The sequence below is a fragment of the Callospermophilus lateralis genome, chromosome 4, assembly GCF_048772815.1.
Source record: "Callospermophilus lateralis isolate mCalLat2 chromosome 4, mCalLat2.hap1, whole genome shotgun sequence".
NCBI classification, from domain to species: domain Eukaryota; kingdom Metazoa; phylum Chordata; class Mammalia; order Rodentia; family Sciuridae; genus Callospermophilus; species Callospermophilus lateralis.
In genome coordinates, this window is record NC_135308.1 from 68,183,527 (window position 1) to 68,209,857 (window position 26,331).

Consider the following 26,331-nt stretch of genomic DNA (forward strand, 5'->3'; position numbering starts at 1 on the left):
TCTATATTACAATTTCCCTGACCCTCTTGAATGAACACATCTATGATTTCCTCAAGGAAAAAGCTGCTTTTTTCTTTGCCCTGGTGGGGACACAGAAGAGGGTCCTGTTCCCTTCTGGCTCACTACCCAGGGGGTGGGCTGGTGCTTGGCGGGGGAATTTGGCTGGGGGCAGCCTGTGTTCCTGGAGAGGGCCAGGGTGAGGGATGTCCTCGCTTCCCATCCCATGGCTACCCAAAAAAGGAGACTTGGCAAAGAGATGTGGTGGATGTCCCCTGACAGGTGCGTGGGGCATTCAGAAAGGCAGCAGTGCATGGTGGGTGGGGCTTGGGGAGGTCAAGCAGAGGTCAGGGTGTTGGCAGGCATCTAGATTCAGGAGATCCCTCAGTTTGGGCAAGTCAGTGTCCATCTTGGGGCCTTAGTTTCTTTACCGGTACGATGAGAAGGTTGGTACTCTGGCTGTTCAAGTTTTATGTCACCCTCAGTCTATACAATGTTAGATAAAGCAGAGCTTCTCTGGTGGAAGGGGCATGTGAAGTCCCTCCCCTCTATTTAAGTCCCTCTGATCACTGTCTTCCTCTCCCACCCACCCTAAAGCTGAGATAAAACAAACAAACAAAAACCAACCCGCTCTATCACTCAGAGATCCATGTGTAGACATCAGCTTTTTTATTCTACAATTGGATATCATCACCCCACACTTGCCCATGGTCAAAATGACCCAGGGAAGAGCTGAGACTCTCTTCCAGACCCACAAAGTATTTTTAGAACCCAAAGCAACCTCTGAGGTCATCTGAGAAGCCTTCATTTTATAGGCAGTTAGTCTTTGGCTGACCCCCACCTGGCCCCGACCCCGCTTCATGTTTTCTTTTCCTTTTTATCCTGACAAAATACACACAACATTAAATTTGCCACTAGAACCGTTTTCAAGTGTGCAATTAAGTGGCATCAAGTATGTTCATAATGTTGTGCAACTATTGCCATGTCCAGTTCCAGAAATTCTCATCACCCCAGAGGGAAACCTCATGAAGCAGTCCTACCTCCCTCCTCTCCCCCCAGCTTCTAGAAACCACTAACCTGCTTTCAATCTCTATAGATTTTCCTAGTCTTAATATATCAATGGAATCATGCAATATATGATCTTTGGTGTCTGGCTTCTCTCATTTAACATGTTTTCAAGGCTCATTCACATTTGTGGCATGTATGGGTACTTCACTCCTTTCCACAGCTGGGTAGCATCCTGTTGCACACACATGCCACTCTTTGCTTATCCATTCATCTCTTGATGGGCATTTGGGTTGTTTCTACCCTTGGCTCTTGTGGAACAGAGCTGCCAAGAACAGTACAAGTTCACGTACAGGTTTGGACGCCTGTTTTTAACTCCTTTAGGTGATACTCCAGAATGGAATTGCTAGGTCATATAGTAACTCTATGTTTAATTTACTGAGCCAAAGTGTATCCCATAGGTTCACTCCATTTTTTGAGTATGGTTTCTGCCCTGGCCCAGTGGGTCCCCCCATCAGACAATGGCAGGAGATCTTGGGAGCTGGGCAATGGAGCCAGTGAGTTTCTTTCCTCCAGGCTGTAGCTTGCTGGTTACTTCATAAATGGGAATAATAATAGCAGCATCTGGGTAGTTCTCACTGTAATTAAGAGGTAAACCCTCTTGGGATCCCCCTAAACACATGAGGAAACCTACTCAAGGACATGCAGCATTGTCTGAAATGGAATCCACCCTCTGAACCATTCTGTGCACTGCTCAGGAGGAGCCTGGCTTGGAGACAGTCTGCCCAGGCTCCTGGTGCTGCCTCCCAGGAACACGTTCTTGTTTGTGTGCTGAGGGTGGGCTGTTTTCCAGTTTCTATCATTGCATTAGGCTTCTCTGATGGAGCCCAGCTCTCATTTGATGCTGAGAACTACCTCTGCCTAGGAAGCTTCTGGCATAGCCAGCCCTGCTCTGCGTCCTCAGCTTGGGCGCTGGTGACACTGGGTGAGGAATTGATCCTAGCTCACTTCCTTCTTATCAAGGCAACTTCTGGACATCTAGACTCATGCTATTGTCATGGCTTTCTGGACCCCATACTCAGTCCAGCAGCTCTGATCTGGACCACTCTTTGAGCCTTGGGATCTGACTTCATGTCACCATGACCAGGCAGATCACACTGACAGTTACAGGTAGGTCCAGAGCAGGATGCCCTTTCCACTTGGTTCTGCTGTACCCCTGCAGGTGAAGAGTCAGGACAGGAGCATCAGAAGCAGTTCTGCCCTGCTGTCCACCCTCAGCTTGTGCTACTGCCTTGTGGAAATCCAAGAGGGGCAAAAGGGCTCAGTGACTGTGACCCTGAGAGCCCACATCCATACTCCCCTAGAAGCCAGGCCTAAATAGATGACACTTCATGCCCAGGGGCCTTCCCAAGTTTGGGTTTAGAGTCAGACCGGGGCTTGAGTACACAGGACATCTCTGCTTATGGAGGTCAGAAGAGGCATATGATATGGCTCCTAGGAGCAACTCTAGAACATGTGGGAGCCACTCCAGATCCCAAATCAATGATGTCACAGCTCTTAGACTCCATCTGAACTAAGGGCTTACCACCAGACTTGACTCAGGATCCACAACAACTCTGTAGCCCCAAGGTCAGGATCCTAGAAGCCAGCCTCTTCCCAGCTCCATGGCTAAGCTATTTGAATGACCTGGATTTCTGAGAGTTGGGTAAGAAATGTCACTGGTTGGAGACTGCAGAGGATATCTACCAGCTTCAGGGAAGAATTTCTCCTGTATGGTGAGCTTACATGTAGCCCCGAGGACAGACAGTAGGGGAGCTTTCCTTCCTCCTCCATCCTGCTCATTAACATGAGCCTGGTTCTCTGATGTTTGGTTGGGGGGGTCACATACATTGAGGTTATCCTCGCTGGCTGCTAGAACTTCACTAGTTCATCTAACCTACTTGAGCCAATGTCCTTCTCTGCCCAGCAGGAATAAGAGGGTGAGGGTCACCAAGACATCATGGCCCAAGCCTGTACCTGAATTCCTGCTACATACCTGCCCCTTCCCATGGCAGCAGCAGCAGCAGCAAGAGGAATGATGGCAGTTTGTAGCTCTGTGGCTCTGGCAGGGACGAGCCAGGCTGGAGGAGAGTTTGCTCTGGGGTGAGGGAGGGGCTCTCCCTGTAAAGCCCTCATTATTGTACACATCATTTCATGCTTAAGGATAGGCACACCTTGCCTGCTGGGATCAGGGAGGCATAGATACTCCCTTCCAGGTGGTAGGTAATGAAAAAAAAAAAAAGTGTCCAAATGACATAAAAACTCATTTCCTTTCCCAGACAGCAGGATTTGTACAATTTCTCATTTGCTTTCAAAATAGTGCCTGTCTTTTCTTTGGAACAAGATACCATGGCTTAGCTGTAAGCCTAAAAGACCTTTCCTTCCTGAGAGCTTGGTAACTTGGGGGGCCCTGGAAGTTGTGTGGAAAGATTTTACCAGTGATGTGCTAGGGCTTCATAGGTGGGATTCTTAGAGAGGTTTGTGACTCCCCCACTCTGATGGTTAAACATCTGTTTTGGGGTAGCCACAGACAAATCTTGGACTATCAACTCCCAAGAGAAGGGCCATGATCTGGGGGTTGAAGGCCCAGTGGGCCCAGGGATGCTACCAGAGGTGGAGGCAGAGCTGGAGCCTCATGCCCACATGTACAGACTCCCGGCTTGACTTGCAGTCTGCCCTGCCACAAGGACTGACCAGTCGGTGTGCCTGTGTGTGCCAAGGGGAGGGAGAGAACACTCAGGCATTCACACTTAAATTCCAATGTTCACTTTGGGACTTGGATGTAAATCTGTTAGGTCTTAAGTCTAGAAGGTGATGTGATTCATTGCAGAAAGCTTGGAAGCTGTTAAACTCCCTGATAAATAAATCATGTTTCTTCATTTCAGGTCAATGAACACATATTTTTTAGTGACTTAATAACCCTTTTGCAAAGCATTAGAATCTTCTCACAGGTGGGTAAAGCACATAAGATGCCTGTCTTTTAAAAAGATATCTGACCTTTTGGGGCAAGAAAATCTTTTACTCACATGGCAACTAGCCAACAACCCCCACATTGTTACACTATTTCTGTCAAAAGAAGAGGAAGAACGTTAGTTCTATGAGCCCATCCTTCCTTCTTTCCTTCCTTCCTTCTTACTTTCTTTCTTTTCTCTTATTTTTTTCTTTTTTTTTTTGGTACCAGGGATTGAACCCAGGGCTGCTTAATCACTGAGCCACATCCCCAGCCCTTTTTTATTTTTCATTTTGAGACAGGTTCTCACTAAGTTGCTCAGAGCCCTCCCAAGTTGCTGAGGCTGGCTTTGAACTTGCAATCTTCCTGCCTCAGCTTCCTGAGCCTCTGGGATTATATATATGCACCACGGTGCCAGGCTGGTTCCATGAGTTTTGGAGGGAGGATGTTAAAGAAATGATTTGGCTTCAGAATACCCTATGTATTACCCAAACTGGTTTCCTAATCCTGTACTAATTGCATCATTACTGCCATTATCACTAGCCATTGTTTCCAAGGTTTAGAAAGCCCTCTGCATGTCCCAGTTGGAGAAAGAACCTTAGAAATCAGTCCATACCCATATTTTGGCTAAAGAAATCCTGAAGGTGGAAGCTATTTCTCCATTCTCAAGTTGATTACATCAGAGGCGACCTGGGATTTGAACACACATCTCTGGTTCTCAGTCCAATGCTACTGGTGTGAAGGGGCTTCAGACTCCACAGTGCTGCCCGCAACCATCCTGGATTCTGATTTCCCACTGCCTCTGTTGTAAGCCAAGTGCTAGGACATCAGGAGCTATGAATGTACAGTGCTTTGGAGACATGAAGATCTCTTAAGATCTCATTATTAACAGGAAAGGTAGTAATGTTTAACCAGGGGTACTTTACCACTGAGCTACATTCCTAACCCTTTTTTATTATGAGACAGAGTCTCACTAAGTTTCTTAGGGCCTTGCTAAGTTGATGAAGCTGGTCTTCAACTTATGATCCTCCTGCCTCAGCCTCCCGAGTTGCTGGGATTACTAGCATGTGCCATTGGTGGCTCAAGATGGAATCTTCATCTCTGGCTGTCCCATGTGCCTCTGGTCCTTGAATTCTTTCTAAGAAGGGCATACCAGCAATCCAAACTTTGTATGGTCCTCAACTATAAAATGGGGATAATAACACTGACTTTGTAGGGCTGTGACAACTATATGTTAAAACCGCATGCAGTGCATGGGACACCGTCGACATTCAACAGCTTCTTATTCTTATTATATTCTTATAAATCCTCCACCTCTCCTCTACTGTGTTGGAGGACAGGAAATTAGGAAGAAGTATCCTGTGAGAATCTGTCCTTCCCCAGTTGTGAGGTGAAAGCTAATAGTCCAACTCCACTTCCCAGCTATGCATAATATTTGTTTAAATTATTTCAGTGTAGTTCAGAAGTTGCATGTAAATCCCTACATTTACCCAAAGTGGTACTTCTAATCAGTTAATGCAATTAATATATTAAAAGATTAAGATACATGTGGCAATGAAAATACAGCCCAAAGTTAAAATTATTCTAAATGACTGTTTTGGGGAAGGAATTCATTATAGCTCTTGTTGGTGGTGTTACTTTGTCCCAAGTTCTGGCTCCTGCAGCCTGCGTCACCTCCCAGGGCCCCAGTTACGTGTAAGGTAACAGTCTCAGTAATCTCCAGGTATAGACCTGAGGCCTTGAACTTTCACTTCCTTCCTCTCCTTCAGACAAACCCATCAGTGGGTGTGTCTTCACCAACTGGTTTAGGTTTGAAAGACCAAGCCTCTGAATAGTGTTCTTGAACTTGACTGTTGTTCAGAATGCCGAGGCTGGGGTGGGGCCTTAGATTTCTCTTTTTCTCTTTTTCTTACTTCCTCCTCTCTTTCCTCCCTCCTTCTCTCCTTTTCTTTCTTTCTCCCCTTCTGTTCTCTTCCCTTCCTCACCCTCCTGCCCTTCCTGCCTTTCACAGTATTAAACATGTCTGACAAGCTGGGCAATGAGGATGCTGCTGGTCCCCGCCTCACACTGGGGACCGGCAGCCTCAGGGAGTGCCATTCAACATTAGATGCACCCTGGAACCTCTGAGGATTGAAAACAACCCAATTCCCCGGCTGCTCCTCAGGTGAGTTAAATTGTGGTCTCGGAAGGTGATACCCAGAGAGACCATCTTGACTCTTCTTTGCTATCATCCCAGGCTGAGCTGGATAGATTAGAAGTCAGAAAACCTTTTTTTTTTTTCTTTTTTTTTGTAAAGGACTAGTTAATATAGGATTTGGGGGCTACCTACATCCTCTGCTACATTTTCTTTAGTTTCTTTCAGTCTTTTAAATATGTAAAACTCATTTTCAGCTCGCAGGTTGTCAGTGCACAGACCCCTGGGGAACTTGTATCAACCAGTCATGCATCTACCCATTTAATGATAGAAACAGCTACTCAAAACTAGCAGGTTTTACACAATAAATTAAAACCAAGATAGAACTAAAGGAATCAGAAGGACAGTGTCAATGTGGCTTCTCCTTGACAAATTTTTACAGTTGTGATCTGTCACTGCTCTTTCTAACTTGATTTCTCTACATTAAAAGGAGAGAAGTGTTTACTTTCATCTCTTGCTCTCTTCCCCGTTTTCTATACTAGTACTCGCTTCCCAGAACTTGCTTGGAACTTGAGGTTTCCAGCCGAGTTAAAAGCCTTAGCTACCTGTTCAGAGGAATCAGAAAGTGCTAACTGCCCCCTTAATGTCTCCCTTCTCTCCCAGTGCTTCTGGATCTAACTTCCTGTCTCCCCCTTTCTTCTCAGACACAGAGGAGTTCCTATCTTCTGGAAGATGTGGCTGCCCTCGGCCTCTGCGTGCAAAAATCACCCTCAAATGTGGAGGGCACTTTCACATGCCCTCTTCCCTGTGTCTGTCTTCTCTCTAACCCAAAGAACATTCCTTTGATAACTGTTATGGTTTGGATCTAGGAATCAGTAAAAGTCATGTCAAAAGCTCACGTTAGGAAATGCACATGTTCAGAGGGGAAAAGACTGGATTATGAGAAGTGTAACCTCATCAGTGGATTAATTCATTTAGTGGATTAATAACGTGAATGGACTATTGGGTGGTACCTCTAGGCAGGTGAGGCTGGCTAGAGGAGGTGGGTCACTGAGGGCATGCTCTTGGGCACTATGTCTTGTCCCTGGCTCCTCTCTGTCTCTCTCTGCTTCCTGGCTGCCATAAGCTGAATAGCTTTCCTCTGCCACACCCTTCCGCCATGATGTTCTGCCTCACTGGGGCTCACAGCAACAGAGTCGGCTGACCATTGCCTGAACCTCTGAGCCCCAGGAAACTTTTCCTCCTCTACTCTATTGCCAGGAATTCTGGCCACAGCAATAAGAAGCTGACTAACACAATAACTAAATCACTCTCTCTCTCATCCCCACCTTTCTGCTCAGCTTTGATATAAAAATGATCAGGGCTAGCTAGGACAGCGTGGGAACATCTTTGAACAGGCCTAAGGACTCTTGGAAGATTTTTGCTTTTCAATCTGTCGCAAACCTCAGACAAAATGGACAATGATCATCTCCATTCCTACCCTTTGTTCTTTTCTTCTGAATCTTTTAAACAGACTAGAAACAACCCATGCTATTTTTCCAATATATAAATGATGGAATCAGAGGAGTGGAGACCTAGGGGAAGAAATGGAAGTTTCCATTGTCTTACAAAGATATAAACAACTAACTGGAATCCTAGGGTTCTAACACACTGACGGGACTTGTTCTCCCCTGACTGGGTCACCATTCAAAAATGTAGCCAAACAGGGAGGCCACGGGTTGAAGCCATGTTGTCTTCATGGCTCAGAGGACCTCAAGTTTAGGAGGGTCCTGAAGCTTGGTTTTAATGCTCTGCCCATTGGCATTTTGAAATAATTTTAACTTTGAATTGTGTTTTATAAGTAAAGTCCAGTGGACCAGTGGGATATCTATGTGAGCAGAGGAGATATTCTCCATATAGGCGTCCACTCTTCTATGCTGTCCCATTTGCATATAGTTTCATGCTCCCCATAAACACAGGATTCCATGGAATCCATGACGCACAGAAACTCAGAGAGTCTCTAAGCAAGTACTGGAGCCTGGGAGTGGAGCGCAGGGGTAGAGTGCTTGCCTAGCATATGTGAGGCCCTGAGTTCTATTCCCTGCATCTGCAAACAAACAAAAAAAGCTAGTGCTAGGTAAGTTGTTTCATCTGTGACAGAGTAAATGGGTCATGACAGCCCTGAGAAGCCACAGTCTATGTTGGAAGCAGAGCTCAGTTCAAATGCAAAAGGCAAGTTATGCATTCTGAGAAACAGCTGATGATAGCCTGTCCTTTCTTATGTGTGTTACTTCCCGTATTAGCCAACTACTGGCACTGAAAATGCAGCTGACATAGAAGGAAAGAAAAGGCAGGCTGGTGGAGAGGTCCACAGTTCCTTTCTTCCCTTCCCCCTTCCTTCTCATTAGCTGAAGGCAGAGTGCTGATGGAATATGTGTGTAGCAGGAAGGGAACCAAAAGCAGCCAAGTTAGTTTCATGCATTGTTTCTGGTAACGATCATGGAATATGAATTGTGTAATTTTGGTGATTCCACATATGAGTTAAATGCTTCTGTATTTGCCTTTGAAGCTGGTATTTCACCATATAAAGTAAAAGTCAGGTTAGTAATTTAAAATCTTAATTTTTCTTTACCTAGAATGCCATTAAACATTAGCAGATAAAAACAGTGTGTCAAGTCAAGAGAGACCAGGGAAGAAAGGAAAAGGCTTTATTTTTCAGTACTTTTATTTATATCTCCTCTTGATTTTTGACGGAGATTGTTTGGGTTGTTTCTAGTCATTTTTTTTTTTTTTTTATGCTGTACTGGGTCTGCAAATTATGTAGCTGGCTCTGGTAGAGGAACTTTTCTAAGACACAATCTCAGTGATGACTGATGAGCTCCTTCTTGAAATGTCCATTCAGTGAGAATTTATTGAATGCATACTGTGTGCCAAGCTTTGGGTGAGTTGTTAGGAATAAAAACTTAACAAATATAATTCTATCCTTAAGTAGTAGCAATGAATGTTCTTCTAAAAACCAGGACAGTCGTCTCCAAATGTCAGAAGTCTAGTGGCTATCTATAAAAGGCAGAATCTCAATTTCTTTCTTGAGAGTGAAATCTCTTTATAATACTTCAGGAATACTTATAGAAACTTGGACCTTTAGCCAGGCATAGTGGTGCATATCTGTAATCCTAGCTACTCAGGAGGCTGAGCCAAGAGAACCCCAAGTTTGAGGCCAGCCTGGGCAACCAAAGTGAGACCTTGTCTCAAAATAAAAAATAAAAAAAGGGCTGGGAATGCATCTCAGTAGTAAAGCACCCCTGGATTCAATCCCCAGTACATGAAAGAAAGAAAGAAGGAAGGAAGGAAGGAAGGAAGGAAGGAAGGAAGGAAGGAAGAAAAGAAAGAAAGAAAGAAAGAAAGAAAGAAAGAAAGAAAGAAAGAAAGAAAGAAAGAGAGAGAAAAAGAAACTTGGATCTTTACTGGCCAGGAAGGCTTGATAGTCTACTACCATACCAGCAACACAATTAAATAGAATGATTTAATTTTTTTTGCTTGTTTTCGCCATGTGTTCCCAATTTCAAACAAAATGGACAACATGGCCCACTTCTGTCCTTTGTTATTTTTTTTTCCTTCTGAACCTTTTAAACATACTAGAATCTGTTAGTAAATGATATGAAGCAGAAAGGTGGACTGTGGAGAGTAAAGTCAGTGGTTTTTTATTATTTTGCTTAATATAAACAAAAATTTCATTAGTGTTGATGTGATGTTGGCAGGCAAACCTCTTTCAAAACATGAAATCCATATGAGAGAGAGAGAGAGAGGGTGGGGGAAGAGAGAGGGAATCCCTGAGTTGGGATGAGATTAAACCACTGAGGGGTGGTCCCACATCCTCACCAAATAGGGACCCCTACTCGACCATCAAAGCTATTTTCTGTAACCTTTCCTGAACCTCTGTAAAGTCTCTAAATTCTTGGTATTTTATAGCAAGGACCCTGAAGCCTTTCAGTAAGGCTATCTGCTTACTTAGGGGACAGTGGAAAAGTCAGAACTGCTGCATCCCCTCACCCTCCCCAGCCCGGCCAGGTGTGTGGAGAGAGGGCATGGCCCAGTTGGAAAGGGACCTGAAGGGAGAGAAGGGGTGCTTGACTGGCCTGGGCATCCAGCAGTCCTCCCTGAGGACTGACAGGGGAGATTGACACAATGGAGAGCAGTCTCCTCCTCAGCACGATCCCTTTTTCAAGCTGTTCCAGGGTGTTGGTGTCATACTTTGGGGCTTGTCGCCCCTCTGCTGAGTGGAGCTTTCCGGGCTGAACCCAGGCATTCACACACCCCGCCAAGAGTTAGAGATCATTTCCTCGATTTACAATGAGGAAACTGAAGCTTAGCAGGTCACATACCACATGGAAGGTCACATGGAGAGGAAGGGGCAGAGCCGGGATGCAAGCTGGGGCTGAGGGCGCCCAGGGCAGGCCTCCGTGTGGGCTCTGCTTGCCGGCTGCTTGCTTTCTTGGCCTGCACCCGCCCTTTGCTTCTCTGAGCTCCAGCTGTGGCTTGGGTGTGTGCCATGCAGTCTGCGCTCTGCTGTGTTCTCATCTCTTCCTGGGATTGAGTTTAATTTCAACAATTAGAGCTTGGAGGGCAGGCGCTGGGTCCTATGAATTATTTCTCAGGAACCTGGAAGTTCAAGGCTCATTGCAGACTCTTGGTGAATACCTGCACTTGGTAATGGTCAGCCCGCTGCCCAGCTCTGTCTGCACTGTGGTGTGCTTTCTTGTAAGTCTAAATCGTTTGAACCCAGGAACCTACAAGAGTCAACCAGAGCAGAGACAGGGGCAAGAAGCACAGGCAGCTGGGCACAGTGGCGCATACCTGTAATCCCAGTGGCTCTGGAGGCTGAGGCAGGAAGATTTTTTGCAACTTCAAAACCAGCAACTTAGTAAGGCCCTAAGCAACTTAGTGAGACCCTGTTTCTAAATAAAATATAAAAAGGGCTGGGGATATGGCTCAGTGGTTAAGTGCCCCTGGGTTCAATCCCCAGTTCAAAAACCAAACCAAAACAACAACAAAAACAAACAGCACTCTGAGGGAAATTACAGAAGAGTCCAGCTCTCTATTCCTGTCAAGTCCACCCATCTATAGCAAACTAAGTGAAATAATGAAACCTTTTCCTCCCTTGTAGGGATGGTCATTCCAACTCCTTTGACGGGGTTAAGAAAAAGCAGTGCTAACCTTACATACATTGTGCCAAAAACTCGGGCATAGGTTAGACCCAGCAGTTATGCTTCCATTTGCAACTGTATTTATAGAAAGAGAGACTGTCTTACATGGAGGTCAGTTTGGAAATGCCCAAAGTGTGGCTGCTGTAAGTACAGGTCAGGGCTATTCCATTGAGTGGGGCTCCCTTCTATGCTCAGTAATCACTGAGAAAATGCTTCCCTTCCATCACCAACTCCTCAGGAAAATGATGGGCGTACTCTGAGGACAAGGCACATCAGGGGCAGTCTGCCTGGGGACACACCCAAGGAGGACAACGGCAGATAAGTCACCCTAAGTAGGTAGTTCTCAAATAACCACGTGTGGCTTATCCACCTTGTGCACATTCAGTGTTTCCTGATTGTCTAGTGTCTGTCTTACACATGGACCAGAGTTCCCACATGCTGTGTTATATGCAAAAGTATTTTGATATTGACCTTGACCAAAAATTCAGAATATTAAATCAGTTGCCTACAACTATAGGATGAATTCTATGACCAAGAAGAAATGATTTGTGGAATAACTACTTTGGGCATCAGAATCACTGTTCTTCATGGAGGGCCAAGAAGGTCTTATTTCCAGTTGAAGTACTAGCATTTCAGATTGGAGCTGAAAAGATGCCTGTGGGTCTTGTGATACAGTGATTTTCTAGTTTGGTCTCAGTAGGAGAATACTTTTGTTAAAGGAAATCCTCCCCAGAAGCCAGCATGTAACTTGGATGAACTGTGAGCCCTTGGTGCCCTGCCTGTGGGGCTTGCTCTTCCACTTGAAGTTCCTCAGCACATATCAGGAAAGCATGAGGGCATCTCCCTTATTGACTTAGGTCACTCTCTCCCTTGCACAACAGTAGTTTTTGAGCCCCTCTTTGAACTGGGTGATGGGGATTCAGCAGGATTCAGGATAAAGGTGGTCCCTGCTTTCACTCTGCTCACACTGTGTGGGATCGAGCAAAGCCAAGTTCAGGAGATAGTGCTATGAAGAGAACAGATCAGGATGCTGTGATCTAGCTTTAGATAGGGCAGTGGTCAGGAAAGGCTTCAAGGGAACACTCATGAGCTGAGATCAGAAAGATAATCTTGGAGATGTCCTGATTTTGACCAATGAGGAAGCAGACCCAAAGAGGTGAAGGGACTTTCCCCAGGACACAGTGGGCAGGGAGCCCAGCCAGCACTTGACCTGGGGTTTCCAGGACCCTGTGCCCAGGGCTTTTCCTTCCACAAACGTTGACTAAACACTACTACATGCAAAAAGGTCTCTGTGATAGGAGACAGTAATGGTGGACAAGCCATCCAACCATGATGTCCTGGTGTTGGGGGTGCTGCCTATGTGCTAATATCCTTCTGCCTCTCCTCAGCTGGGACGGGGACTGGCCCTGGATCTAAAGTCTCTGTACCCTAAAAGACTGAACCCTGACATTGACATCTGGACCCGTGACTTTGGTTGAGAAAGCTGCTGCTTCTCCTGTCTCCCAGGCTGCAAACTGTGGGGAGTGCTCCTTACTGCTTCATTTGGTGTGTGAAAGATAAAAGCCAGATGAAGAGTATAAAGTCCCCTGGGTTCATGTAGAAAGCCAAGGTGCTGGGAGCAACTGGAAGGTTTTCCTCAAGGCCATCAGTTTTCCTCTGGCTGCAGATGGCAGTTGCACAAAAACTACAGGAAACCACACAGGCTTGCACATAGTTTCCACAACAAAAGTACAAAAAGGGGCTCTAGGCAGACACTACTGTTATGCTGAGTGTTCAGGAAGCAAGATGCAAATGGATCCCTCCACCACCCACAGACCAAACAACCCCAGACCACCAAAGGACTCCCCAGAGCGCCAACTTGGCATCTGGGCACCCAGCAGTGCCCCTCATCCCAGGAGCCTTACTGTGGCCAAATCCCTTTCTCAGGCCCTGCTAATGTGTAACTCCAGCTGCCTTGGAGATAGGAAGGATCCTGATTATTGGTCCCCACTATACAAAGCAACCGAGCCCCAGAGGACCTGTCTAGGGAACAGTGCTATGATGTAGGGATGAACACTAAGTTCTGATTCAAACCTAGGTCTCCAGACTCCAACGGCTGCTTTTCATTACAATCCAGCTGCCCACTAATTAAACACAGGCCTGCCTAATACCACCCTCATTCTCCCCCCATCCCTCGGCTTCCACCCTACGTCCTCTAGTGTATGCTTAGGAGTTTTCCAGAAGCCGCTCCCTTCTTCCCACATCTCCCTTCCCCCAAGAGGTGCCATGTGCTAGAGACCTCTGGACACTTTTTCCTGCGTTGGCAGCAGTCTGGACCCAAGTTAAGATGCCTTCCTACCCACCCCAACTGGGCCCTCCTTCCTTTCTTATTTTCCAGCCAATTCACACATGTGAACCCTGCACATTCTGTGGGTGAAAACCACACATCTCAGAGCGTTCCCAGCTCTTCCTTCTTTCCATAGAGCCACCCAGTTGCAGGCAGGAGGATGGGCATGTAGATCCAGGTGACAGGACCTGCAGAGCCATGCACCCACAAATACACAGGCATGCCCGGGAAGGGAGACAGACTGCTGAGAACAATCCTGTGTCTGTGCCAGACCCAGCAGCTGCCAGCATTTAGCAGACCCTGTTTTGCCTGGGGTACTGCAGCCAAGGACTGTACACTTCTAGCTAAGATGACTCTGGGCCTGTTGCCTCAGCTAACACAGAAGAGGCAGCTACTGTCATTAAGAGTGGACAAAGAGAGTGACATTTTGAGGAGGGACAGTCATGCACGGGGAACCCTGGACTACACAAGGCCCTTGGAGGCCCAGGCTACCCTCCAAAGACAAGTGCAGAAAGGCAGACTCGGAACACAGTTATGGACCCCAGTGCTGCGCACCCCTACAGACACCAATGTGGGCACGCATCCACCGTGAGTGCCCGGAGGATTCCTGCCCGCTTTTCTCATCCACAGCCACCTTAAACCCCTGCCGCCAGCCCCTACCCTGGTCCCCGCAGGGGTCCCGCTCAGGAGCCGCAGGGGCGCCTCTCCAGGGTACCCCCTCCCCAGCCCCTTCAGGGCGCGCTTCTCCAGCGGCCACCTGACTTACCAGGCCCGAGGGCGCAGGGCTCTCAACGCCGCGAGGGAGCGCGAGCCTACAGGGACCAAGAGCGCCGTAGCCAGCGCCCGCCCGCCCACTGCCCGTCGGCTCCGCGCTCCTTCCCTCCACCTGGAGCCGGCTGCTGCGGGCCCCGCTCTGCCCCGTGCTCCGCGCCGCTGGCTGCAGCTCCTCGCCCGGCTAGGCTCCGCTCCCAGGCGCCCCTCTCTCCTCCACTGGCCGGCGGGACGCGCCCAGAGCCCGGGGGGCGGGGGCCTGCTCTTTGTTCGGGAGTTTGCCTTTCTACATTCAGAGCACACAGGGCAACGGAGTGCGATCAGGGGCAGCTGTGCTGTTGCCTGGGGGAAGCTTACGGGGTGGGCGTGGGGCAGGGGGAAGAGATGGGGGTGTGTGTGCACGTCTCCCTGCCCCCCGCAGCCCCCACCCCTTTCCCTTTCTTGGCTCTCACTCCCAGGTCCTCTACTTAGGTCAGGCCCCCTGGTGGAGTGAGGAAATCCGCCGTCCTGGGAGAAGTTGGTTCTTGGGGTTCCCGAGGCATCCTAGGGATAAACCTTTTAAATCACAAATGGAGCCTCTCTACTCCCCCCACCCCAGACACACAAAAGACTCCACCACGGACTGCCCTGTCCCTCTCAGAGTCCTGTGGACCATCCTTTATACTCCCTGGCCTGGGGATAATCAAGATCTCTTCCTAGAGTTCAAGGAAACGGAAGGGCACCCAGCAGAGTTCCTGGGTCCCCTGCCAGGCGGAGGTGCAGAGGGAGCTTTCTGGCAGTGGGGCATGCATTTTGTGTCATTTCCCAAGTGAACCAGGGCCTGGTGAGGACCCAGCCATGCTCTTTGGAAACGTAACTGCAGTGGGCGAGGGTACCCATTCCCCAGCTTGCTAGGTCAGGGAAGCCACTGAAGGCAGGGAACTTAGAGAGAGTCATTGGGTACTGCAGTACCCGTGTCCTAAATACCCCAGTTAGCTGCCCAGAGAGGGTTACCACCGAGTGTTAGGCGGATGCTCTGGTCTGTTCTCTCTAAAAATTACGTTGTACTTTGGCCCCTGTGTGACTTGTTGGGAAGTGGTGCACCTTTGGAGGTGTTTGCATCATGAGGGCTCTAATGCTGCTTCCAAGGAGCTGGGCTAATTTTCTGGAAACATTTTTGTTCTTACAGGATGGGATCAGTTACCTTGGAGAGAAAGTTGTTGTAAAGCACAGTACCTCTATGCCTCCTGAGGGTAATGGTTTCCTTTTCCCCTTTCCTGCTGTGACATGGCATGAAGCCCTGCCATGGCTGCTCATTCTTGGACTTCTCAGTCTCCAGCACTGTGACCCAAATAAACTTTATAAACTGCTTGTCTCAGGTATTTTGTTACAGCAGCAGAAAATGGACTAAGACAATGTGAATCTCAGAGGAGATGATTGCAATAACTCCTGAGTGATGAAGATCTGAACAGGGGAATGGAAGCTCAAGACACAGTGGCAGGGAGTCAGCAGACCTCTCTAAGTATGCTGTGGAAGGAGGGCTGGCGAGGAGGTGTCTCAGGATCTCAGGAAGGGGGCCATGGTGGTGCTGTAATCTGGGGGAGTCTGAGGAGGGCCTGGCTGGCCTGAAGCTGAGTTCGGTGGTGGCTACTTGAGTTGGAGAAGCAGGTGATTCTGGAGGTCTTAAAAGAGGGGCTGAGGCAAAAGGTGGAGATTTTGGAATCATCTGAGATGGAGCTGAGCTGATGAGAGAAGGTGAGATGAATGGAATGTGGAAAAGGAAGAGAAGACAGGGACTGAAAATAGGACCTAGGTCTAAGGAAGAAACAAAGTCAATAAAAGAGTTGAATCCTTCAGGAGAGAGGATGAAGGAGGCTCAGGACTAGGGGAGGCCACAGAACTCAAGAGAAGAAGGGGTGTTCAACAGGGGGCCACACTGCAGGAACACCAAGGAGCAGGGGGCTCATGAAAACGGGGTTAGATTTGGAAATGAGAAGACCTTTGCAGACTTTCCAAATAATGGCTAAGTGGTGGGTTGCATTAGCCAGACGGTCACTGGTTATGGTTTAAATCTTACGTGTTCTACAAAGGTCATACGTTGGAGGCTCGGTGGCAGCCAGTGGTGCTGCCGGGAAGTGGTTCAACCGTTAGGAGGCAGGGCCTAATGGAAGGAGGTCAGGTTGCTAGGAGCATGTCCTATAAGGGGGCATTGGGACCCCAGCCCCTCCCTCCCTCCCTCGCTCTCCCTCCTTCCTGGATGCCATGTGTGAACAGCTGTGCTCCACCATGGACTCCCCGCCATGATATTCTGCCCCACCACAGGTCCAGAGCTATGGAGCCAAGGGATCGTGGACTGAAACCTCGAAATCTGTGAGCCAGAAATAAATCTTTCCCTCATCAATGATTTATCTCGGAGATTTTCTCACAGTGATGGAAAGGACTAACTTGCCACTCCTTGGAGGGATATCTGGATCCTGGATCCATTTGGTTGATGCAGGGATAAAAATGTACATCTACTTGCTTCAGTTTCAAAGGACTCTGAAGGGTCACCCCAACCCCACAGCTTCCCAAAGGATGTGTCGAGGCCTGTGTGGAAACCTCATCTCAGTTCAAGTTCATTCTCTGTCTAATCTTGTTTTCCTCTCTCTGAAGATGTTAGGCCCGGAAGTACCCTTCAGTAGACCTCCTACCTACTGGCCTCCTGCCCATGCAGAGTCCCTGTCCTACAAACTCAACCTGAGAGATAGGGTCACTGAGAGAGGGTGAGGGGCCCAAAGAAAAACAGTAGGATAGCAGTAAAAACAGAGGTGAGATAACCCTAGCATGAGCACCAGGGAGTGAAGGCCAGACAAACCCCTGGACTGGGGGCTCTTCCCCTTGATGAAACTGTAATGAAGCCATTTCAGGAGACAAGGGTTGTTAAAAAAGATCAAGGAAGGCAGTGTTACAGGAAAGACTGAGAAATGGGCAGCATAGAGGGTGTTATTTGCGGTAGGCTATGGGTGTTCAGAAGCCAAGGGGAGAAGGTAGTAGGCTTGTGCAGGGGAAGAACGCTGGGGTGGAGCAAGGATGAGGGTACATTGGTGTTCCTTAAAGTTAATAATTTGAAAATAGCAATTGGGGGGCTGGGATTGTGGCTCAGTGGTGGAGCACTTGCCTAGCATGCACGAGGCACTGGGTTCAATCCTGGCACCACATAAATGTAAAATAAAGATATTGTGTCCAACTAAAAACTTAATATATATATATATATATATATATATATATATATATATATATATTTTTTTTTTTTTAAAAGAAAGAAAATAGCAATTGGGAAAGAGAGAGCTGGAAAAAGGCCCAAAGGGACTTTTTTTGTCATGTGAGAGAGCAAGTGAAAAATGAACTTTTGGGCCATAATATTCCCTCTCTAGTACTATCCCTAGTAACATTACACATCTAGAGTAGTGAACCAGTAGAAATATAATATGTAACTAAAATTTACCCAGGAGTCATGCTTTAAAATGTGAAAATAGAAGTTGGGGGGCAGTAGAGAGATGATAATTGAAGGGTACAAAGCCTCAGGAGGAATACATTGAAATTTTTAAAAGATGTGTTGCACAGTGTGATGAGTACAGCTAATGTCTTAGTTTTCTGTTACTATCACAGAATACCTGAGACTGGATAATTTATAAAGAGGTTTATTTTGCTTATAGTCCTTAGAGGCAGGAAGCCCAAGACTGAGTGGCTACATTGGCTTGGTTTCTGGTGAGATGCTGCTTCAATTCATGGTGGAACACAAAAGGCAATTTGAGCATGTGAAAAAGAGAGTGAACAAACCGGGCCAGACACTCAATTACAACTCGCTCTCTCAAGTCCATTCCAGAAGAACTAATCTCATCTCTTAAGAAAGACCTTCATCCCTTTTAGAAGCTTCATCTGCCAACCTTTACATTGGCAGCCATATTTCAACCTGACTTTTATTGAAGATCAACTATATTCAAACCATAGCAGCAAATAGTTGAGCACTGAACATTTCAGTGTTACTAAGGGTAAAGCTTGAATGTTCTCATCACAAAAAGTCAAATATTTAAGATACAGGGTAGGTTAATTAGCTTTATTTAATCATTCCATGCTATATTAAAAATCATAACATCACTGTACCCCATAAATATATGCAACTACAATTTGTCAATATGATAGAAAAAACACAATGTAAAAAAGTGAGATTAATTTTAATAGTGTATTTAAAATATTATCATTTTGTTAGGTGCCCAAATAAAAAATGAATAATGAGAATTTTACACTTTTTTCCCCCCTACCTAAGTCTTTTAACTCTGGTGAGTGTTTTACATTAACAACTCATCTAAGATGATACACTGAATTTTCACTCGGAATACCAGATCTGTATTTAGATTTCATAACATTTAGAGACAAGAAGTAGAATTACAAACCTACTAAATTGTTAAGTTGCTCCAGACATGAGTTTTTTAATAATTAAATTGAATGATCAGTGTTTGAATTTAAATTCCAGTTAATTCAAGTTGAATGAAAATTTCCACATTTTATAGGTGCATTATAGTTGTACATAACGATGGGATTTGTTGTTACATATTTGCACATGTACACAAGGCATAATTTGGTCAGTATCCCTCCTCCGCACTTCCCCCTCCCTTCCCTTCTCCCATCCCTAGATCCCTTCCCTCTACTGATCTCCCTTTCATTTTTATGAGACTAACCCATCCTTCTTTACCTTTTCCCTTTCTAGCTTTTGCATATCAGAGAAAACATATGACCCTTGACCTTATGAATCTGACTTATTTGGTTTAACATCCGGTCTCTAGTTCCTGTAAATTAACACAATTTCATTTTTTTTTTTTTTTGTGACGGAATAAAACTCCATTGTGCATGTAAACCATGATTTCTTTATCCATTCATCTGTTGAGGGACACCTAGCTGGTTCCATAGTCAAGCTGAATGAAATTTAGAACTTTAGTCCTTCACTTGCACTTAGCACATCTCAAGTGCTCAGTGGACCCCTGCGACTGGTGGCTACCATAATGGAGCAGGGCAGGTCTAGACCATTAATTCCTAGACTTCCGGGTTTGGTCATGGCTCTGTCTTCACCTTTCAAGGAGGAATGGGCCTCCACTCCCCCAGAATACTGCGCCATTAACAAGAACCTAACCTGTGCCATGTTATTTCACAAACATGCTTGAAGAAGAGGAGGGAGAAGATTGAGAATCTGACATCTATGAAAGGGGAATAGAGGGTTTGACCCAGTCTAGAAGAAGAGTGAGGAAAATGAGATGAGTTGGAAGAATTTCATTTTGATTGTTAGTGTTTGTATGAGGACCGTGGTTTCTTTGTCAAGTTGGACACTCCAGAGATTGAATGAATCGGGCACTGTAGTAATACACAGGAAGGACCCTCTTGCTTATGTGATGTCCCTTTTAATAGTGTCTGTTGAGCTCTGAGCCTTGACTGGGTTGCAAACATGGGGATGTAGCTGTTTAATTTGGACCTGGTTTACTGCATATGCAAAAGAGAGAGCGTAGTCCCGTGTGTGTGTGTGTGTGTGTGTGTGTGTGTGTGTGTGTGTGTGTAGCCAATGAAATTCCAAATATGAAGATACAGTAAAGGAGAAATATTCACCCCATATTTGGAGGCCCATAGCCCGTCTTCCATCACTGACTTGGTGCCTGCAATTTTTGCTTTCAGTCTACTCTCTGGTATCCCATACCTTTTTTTTTTTTTTTTTTCGTTGATGGACCTGTATTTGATTTATTTATTTATATGTGGTGCTAAGAATTGAACCCAGTGCTTTACACATGCCAGGCAAGCGCTCTACCACTGAGTCACAACCCCAGCCAGTGTATCCCATGCCTTTTTAAAAATATCAGACAGGGATGTACTGTGTTGATCAGCTTTCTGAAGCTATGACAAAATGCCTGAGATAGTCAACTTAAAAGGGGGAATTTTGTTTTGGCTCATAGTTTCAGATGTTTTGTTGGCTGGTTCCATTGCTTTTGTGTATGTGGTGGGGAAGAACATTGCAATGGCTTGTTCGTGGTGGAGCAGAGTTGTTCACTTCATGGCAATCAGGAATAAGTAGAGAAAAGAAGGAGCCAGGAATGCAATATCCCCTTCAAGGGCAGGCCTGCAGTGACCTGACTTCCTCTCACTGGGCCCCACCTCCTAAAGTTCCACCACCTCCCACTAGTGCCATCAGATGGGGACCAAGCCTTCAGCACATGGGCCTTTGTGGGACATTTAAGATTCAAACCTTAACATCTGCCACGGGATGTGGGAGTATTGGATTGCAGAGCCTCTTTTAGGGATGAAATAATAATCATTCTTAGACTTCCTTCCTTTATCTAAAGTGGCTCACATGTATTGCTACTTGGAGGCACAAGGCAGATTGTGTGGGACCCCTCCATACCTACACAGGGGTGATATCCTTTCTCCCCAGCCATGGTGTCTATATATCCATTCTAGGGATGGAGTCATAGAAAGGGCTATAGTGGTGCTGCTTTTGTTTTGTGGATGGTCACACACACATCTGGGACACTGAGGACTGTGATCTCTTGTTGTTGAAGCCCGGGATACAGAGCCCACTAGCATTCAGGTTGTACTAGGAGTCCTCCCAGGTCAGGAGCAGGATTCTCTCTCCCGGATCATAAGCCTGTGTTTCAGAACGATTTCCAGTCACTCTCTAGGAGAGTTGCAAGGCAATGCAGGTTCCCTTGGCAACCTCGACTCCTGCCTGCCAGCCCTGCTTGGTTAAGCTGCTGCCACGTCAAGTGGCCCAGGGAGACTCTTTGTATAGACTCTCCATTGAGCCATTCTAGGAAAAACCAGTCACATTCTAGGAGATGGAAACACCCAGGTAGCCCTCTCCGCTGGATACACATCGTCAGAGACAGCTTGTCCGACTCGACTGGTTTCTTCATCTTTAAAGCTGGGGAGAAACGCCTCCCAAGATCGTCTCTGCCCTTGTGCAGAGACGAGACTGGCCTTGGCTTCATCATGCGTCTTAGAAATATGGGTAAATAGCCTCTGGCTGGCACCTTTTCCTCTTCTGGAAGGACTGAGAAATTACCAGATATTAAATATTGATCAGTGAAGACTAGCTTCAATTTTCAACCTGTATTTAACCATGAACTTGATGGCCGAGGCTGTTTGTTTTTGCAAGGTGATTAAAAGGAAAGAACTGATTGTGGAATCAGTCTCAGTCTCATTCCCAGGAGACAGCTGTTACACCAGAAGCAAGAGTTTTTCAGCTGCTCTGAGGCACACTTCCAATGACACCAAGAACATTAGTTACACTAATTAGTGCTTGAAATAATTATTGATCTTATCAGCAGTGTTGAAAGCCTTGCTCAAATGTCCCATTGCTTGCCAGGCTCTCTTGACATTCTGTGTGAAGGACTTCACAGCCTGGTTCTTTCCCAGGAGAACTTTATTTAAGGCAAAACACAGAAAAACACAGTTATGATACAGCAAACAAATACAGACAGCTAAGCAAATATATAAATAACGTGAAAATAGATGCTTTAAAATGTGCAGCTGGAAAATTTGGGTTCATGTAAAACATGCGACTAATCCTCTCTAGTTTTCTTTAGAAAGTTTTTACAGCCTGTTTCTACAACTGGGGGTGGGGGCAGGCTCTCTGCACCCTTGTGCATGGCTTCAAAATGTGCAAAGCAGAAATGACAGCACAAGTAGGCCAAAAACACAAAGGACTTAGAGGGGCACTTCCAATACAGTAGTCACTACTGCCCAGCATGACCACTAGTCACAGGGTTATGCACCGCTTCAAATAGAGCTAGTCCAAACTGAGATGTGCTATAAGGGAAAACATACATTGATTTTCAAAGAATTGGTGCAAAAATATAAAACATTTCATTAATATTTTAAAACATCGATTAGGTGTTGAAAAGATCTTATTTTAGATATGATATAAAATCTATTAAAATTAATCTTACTCCTTTGTTCTTACAGTCCTTATTGTAAAGTGGCTACTAGAAAATTTCAAATAACACGTGGTTTATGCTATATTGTTAATGGACGATGCTAGAGAGGGTTTAAATTACTATAAATAACAAATATGAACCAAATAAAATAGGGACTATATAGAATATGGACTATATAAAAGAAACATTTTTACTTTAAATTCTTTTTAACTATTTGAATTTACATTCTTTTCAGTCATGCAATATTTATAATTGATTAGTTATCTGATCATAGAAAGACCTCAAAAATTTACAGGCTGCTATCTAAGCATAATTTTTTCTTTCTTTCTTTCTTTCTTTCTTTTTTTTTTTGGCAGCAGGGTTGAATTCGGGGGCACTTGACCACATCCCCAGCCCTATTTTGCATTTTATTTAGAGACAGGGTCTCACTGAGTTGCTTAGTGCCTCACTTTTGCTGAGCTGGCTTTGAACTTGAGATCCTCCTGCCTCAGCCCTCCAGGCAGCTAGGATTATAGGCATGTACCACAACACCTGGCTTAAGCACAATGTTTTGGGTTTTTTTGCAGCGCAAATGGAAATAATTGCCTATTCTAATTACTGCTGCCCTCCCTAGTGGCAGCAGGGAGGTCCCTGTGCAGGGCAAAATCTGTGGGTAGCATGAACTTCATGATAGGGACTCTCTGTCTCTCTTGGGGGCACAAGTTACCTGAGGATCTGCACTGCTTCATAGTCCCAGCTCACAAGATTTGACCAGTTAGAATTCCCCTTTTGGAAAGCAGCACTAATAGCTTTGGGTTTGGAGGGAATCCCTTGTCTCCAGATTTCTCTGTGTGTATGGGACTAGGAGGGTCAGGCCTGACGACTGGCCTGGCTGTTCTGAATTATTTGATATTCCTGAGGTCCTGAGCTTTCTTCTCCACACAAACTTCACCATTTTGAACTTAGGGGGTGCTCTGAAACTATTCTTACCCTGTATAGTTTATCCTACTCATTTTTTGCTTGAGTTTTATTTGTTTTTCCTCTCTTTTCTTCATCTATTGAATCCCACTTAAAACAATCATCCTTAATATTTCTAGTCTTCAAATAGCATCCTTCCTTAATTTCCAGCAACATTATTAATTTATCCTTTTTTTTTTTTTAATTAAAATTTCTTCTATTTAAGGGTAAGGATGTATGGTGTCTTGTCTGACATCTTGGTCCATCATCAGATGTCAAGTTTTGTTTATTTATTTTATAACCAGTGACCTTACTAACAACACTTTTCATATGGTGATGAACATTGATATATCATTAAGAAGAAAGCAAAATATGTGTGTATTTTTTTTTCAATGACTTAGGAACTCAAACAAATTGTGTGGTTGTGGGAGGTTGCTATGCTGTGCACAGACCCTTTTTGTTATTAGGGATATTTTGAGGACAAATTTTTGGAAGTGTAGCTAAAAAAACGGGGGTTGGGGAGGATTTCGACTGCTTTGAATTGATCTCTCAACCTCTCTTTCTCTCTTACCCAAATAAATAAATTCCATTCCAATAGAGATGAGATGTTCTGCTGGAGCCTCCTGGGCTCCCTGAACTGCAGGCAATGCTGGCTTCCCAGGTGTGCATCCTGTGCAGTCCCACAGGGACCTATCCACAGGTGGGTCTGGCACTCCATTGAGCACTTTTCTGTTGCAATCTTGAAATTCCTAATGATTTTTGAACAAAAAGAGGCTCCATCTTTTCATTTTGCACTGAGTAACTACTCCGAATGTGGTTTGTTCAGCAGATCCTGGTCTTGGCATTGCTTAAAAATTCTTGGTTAGTGTTACGCGTTTCCCACTCCAGTTAAAAGAATGAGAGGTGCGGCATTCCCTCACAGACAACCCAAGACAGCTCTGTGGTGCGTGCCTCTGCACACTCTGGCCTTTTCCTCAGGGCGGGTGGGGCAAGAGGATGGATTTGGGGGAAGGAGATGATGAGAGCCAGGCTTGCCAGTGTTCTTTTGTGAGCTGGCTTCTCTCTCACCTCTTAACGCTCTTTCCACTTCCTCTTCAGTCCGCACCACAGTTTGCCATTCGATATGTAAGGCCTGTTCTTTTTTCTGCATATTCGTCCAATTGGCTCTGGGGGCTTGCGATGCCCTTCCCCCCAACTCCTACTCCATTGCAAAATTTGCTTCAGTTATCACCTCATTTGGAAGCTTTTCTTGGCCTCTCTAGGTAGCTCTTTGAATCTCACATCTCCAAGAAGAACTTAATCGTGGAGTGGAAATTATTTTACACACCCCCTTTCCATGAGATGGATGGTTCCCAATGTTTTTTGTATGTGTTTACTTTAATATTTTTTTTGTGGCACACTCAAAGGCCTTAAAATACTAAAAACACATTAAACAAGTCAGGAATAATTACAATGCAATTACTGCTGCAGTGTAACGGGGTCTCACGGTGACTATAAAATATCGTAGTTGCTGTGCTATGCCTTGTTCTCCCTTTAACACTGGTTTTCTGTTCCGAATATGTGCTCTGGTATATCTCACGTGTTCCATTTTGTTATATTCCAATGAACACCAAGTTGGCCAGTTATTATATTTCTAATATCCTCTCATAGCCAGTGTGCCTGTTCTCCACTGTCAGGTGACTCATTTGGGTCTGTGCTGCTTTGTACTGACATTAGCTAACATGCATATTCTATTAGAAAAATGAATATATATTAGGCTTGGATTGAAATTTGGCAGCCCACTGTGATCACCAAGATCAGTTGCACAGATTGTTAACTGCACCACGTTGCTCAGCTAAAGGGGAAGAGAAATCAGTGCTTGCTAGACTATGTGCCCCCAGGACTGCATCTGATCAGAAAGGATACATTTTCTGAATTTACACAACAGGTACCATTTGGACTAATGATGCTCTGATTCTGGGCTTCCTGGGGTGCTGTAGCAGGTCTGTTGGGAATTGCTGGAGAGCAAGGAATGGATTCTAGCCATCTCTACTTCCTGTATTTGGTCCAGTGCTGAACAGTATCAGGACTTAATAAAAGTGGAATAAATTATGAAAGAATCAAGAGGCTCTATAGGTGGTGTGCAACACAATTTGGGGCTGGTCTATAAAGTTGTTAACATAAATGTTCCAATCTGGTCTGCTGTTTTTTTTTTTTTTTTGTACTGGGGATTGAACTCAGGGGCCCTCGACCACTGAGTCACATCCCCAGCCCTATTTTGTATTTTATTTAGAGACAAGGTTTCAATGAGTTGCTTAGTGCCTTGCCATTGCTGAGGCTGGCCTTGAACTCTTGATCCTCCTGCCTCAGCCTCCCGAGCAGCTGAGACTGCCAGTCTGCGCCACTGTGCCTGGTATGGTCTGCTGGTTCTTAAATGTTGTGTGGGATTCACTGGCATAATGTGGTGAAATTATAGCTGTCCTGCCTACCCCACCCCATTCATTCAGAGCCCTGGATCCTGCATATCTGTGCTGAAGTTCACACAACTCCTTGGGAATGTGCCAGGCTCTAGGAGTCATTCATCCAGTGGCTGCCATGGAAAGAGGACCTGGGCACCACTGCAGCCGTGTGCCTCCTGCTTATCCGCCCTCTGGCTCCCTGCCTGGTTTCCTTCCTGGTGCATGTGAGATGAGCACAGTTTCAGAAACCAGCCCCACGGAGAATCTGAAATCCTCCAGCTGGATGTTGGCGTAGAGGCCAGCTCGTCTAATCCCATCGACAATCAGGAGATGGAGACCTGGAGGGGAAGTGACGTCACCGATGAGTCAGAATGGCAGCCAGATCCCCAGGCAAGGCCGCTCCCTCCTGGGATCTTGTTCCGCCTTTAGTCCCTCCTTTCATTCTGGCCCACAGCAGTTTCCCTCCCCAGCCTCCCTGTGAGCTGCTCTCCATGGTTCCCAGTCCTACTCTCAGATGGCAGAGCCACGCCCCAGCAGAGGGGGACAGCGCATGGCCATGTGCTTGGTCTCCTCCCCAGCCTGCAGAGCCGGGTGCCAGATGGAGCCTCTGTCTGGTGA

General features: G+C 45.9%; 1 protein-coding gene across 1 annotated transcript in view; it reads right to left on the minus strand.

Moving 5' to 3' along the window:
- Tspan11 (tetraspanin 11) overlaps positions 1–14,682 on the minus strand; it is a 73,432-nt gene extending 58,750 nt beyond the window's left edge. Inside the window, exon 1 of the mRNA XM_076852551.1 lies at positions 14,401–14,682. The gene's annotated coding sequence lies outside the window, so the exon portion shown is untranslated. The remainder of the gene's footprint in view (positions 1–14,400) is intronic.
- Between the last annotated feature and the right edge of the window lie 11,649 nt (positions 14,683–26,331).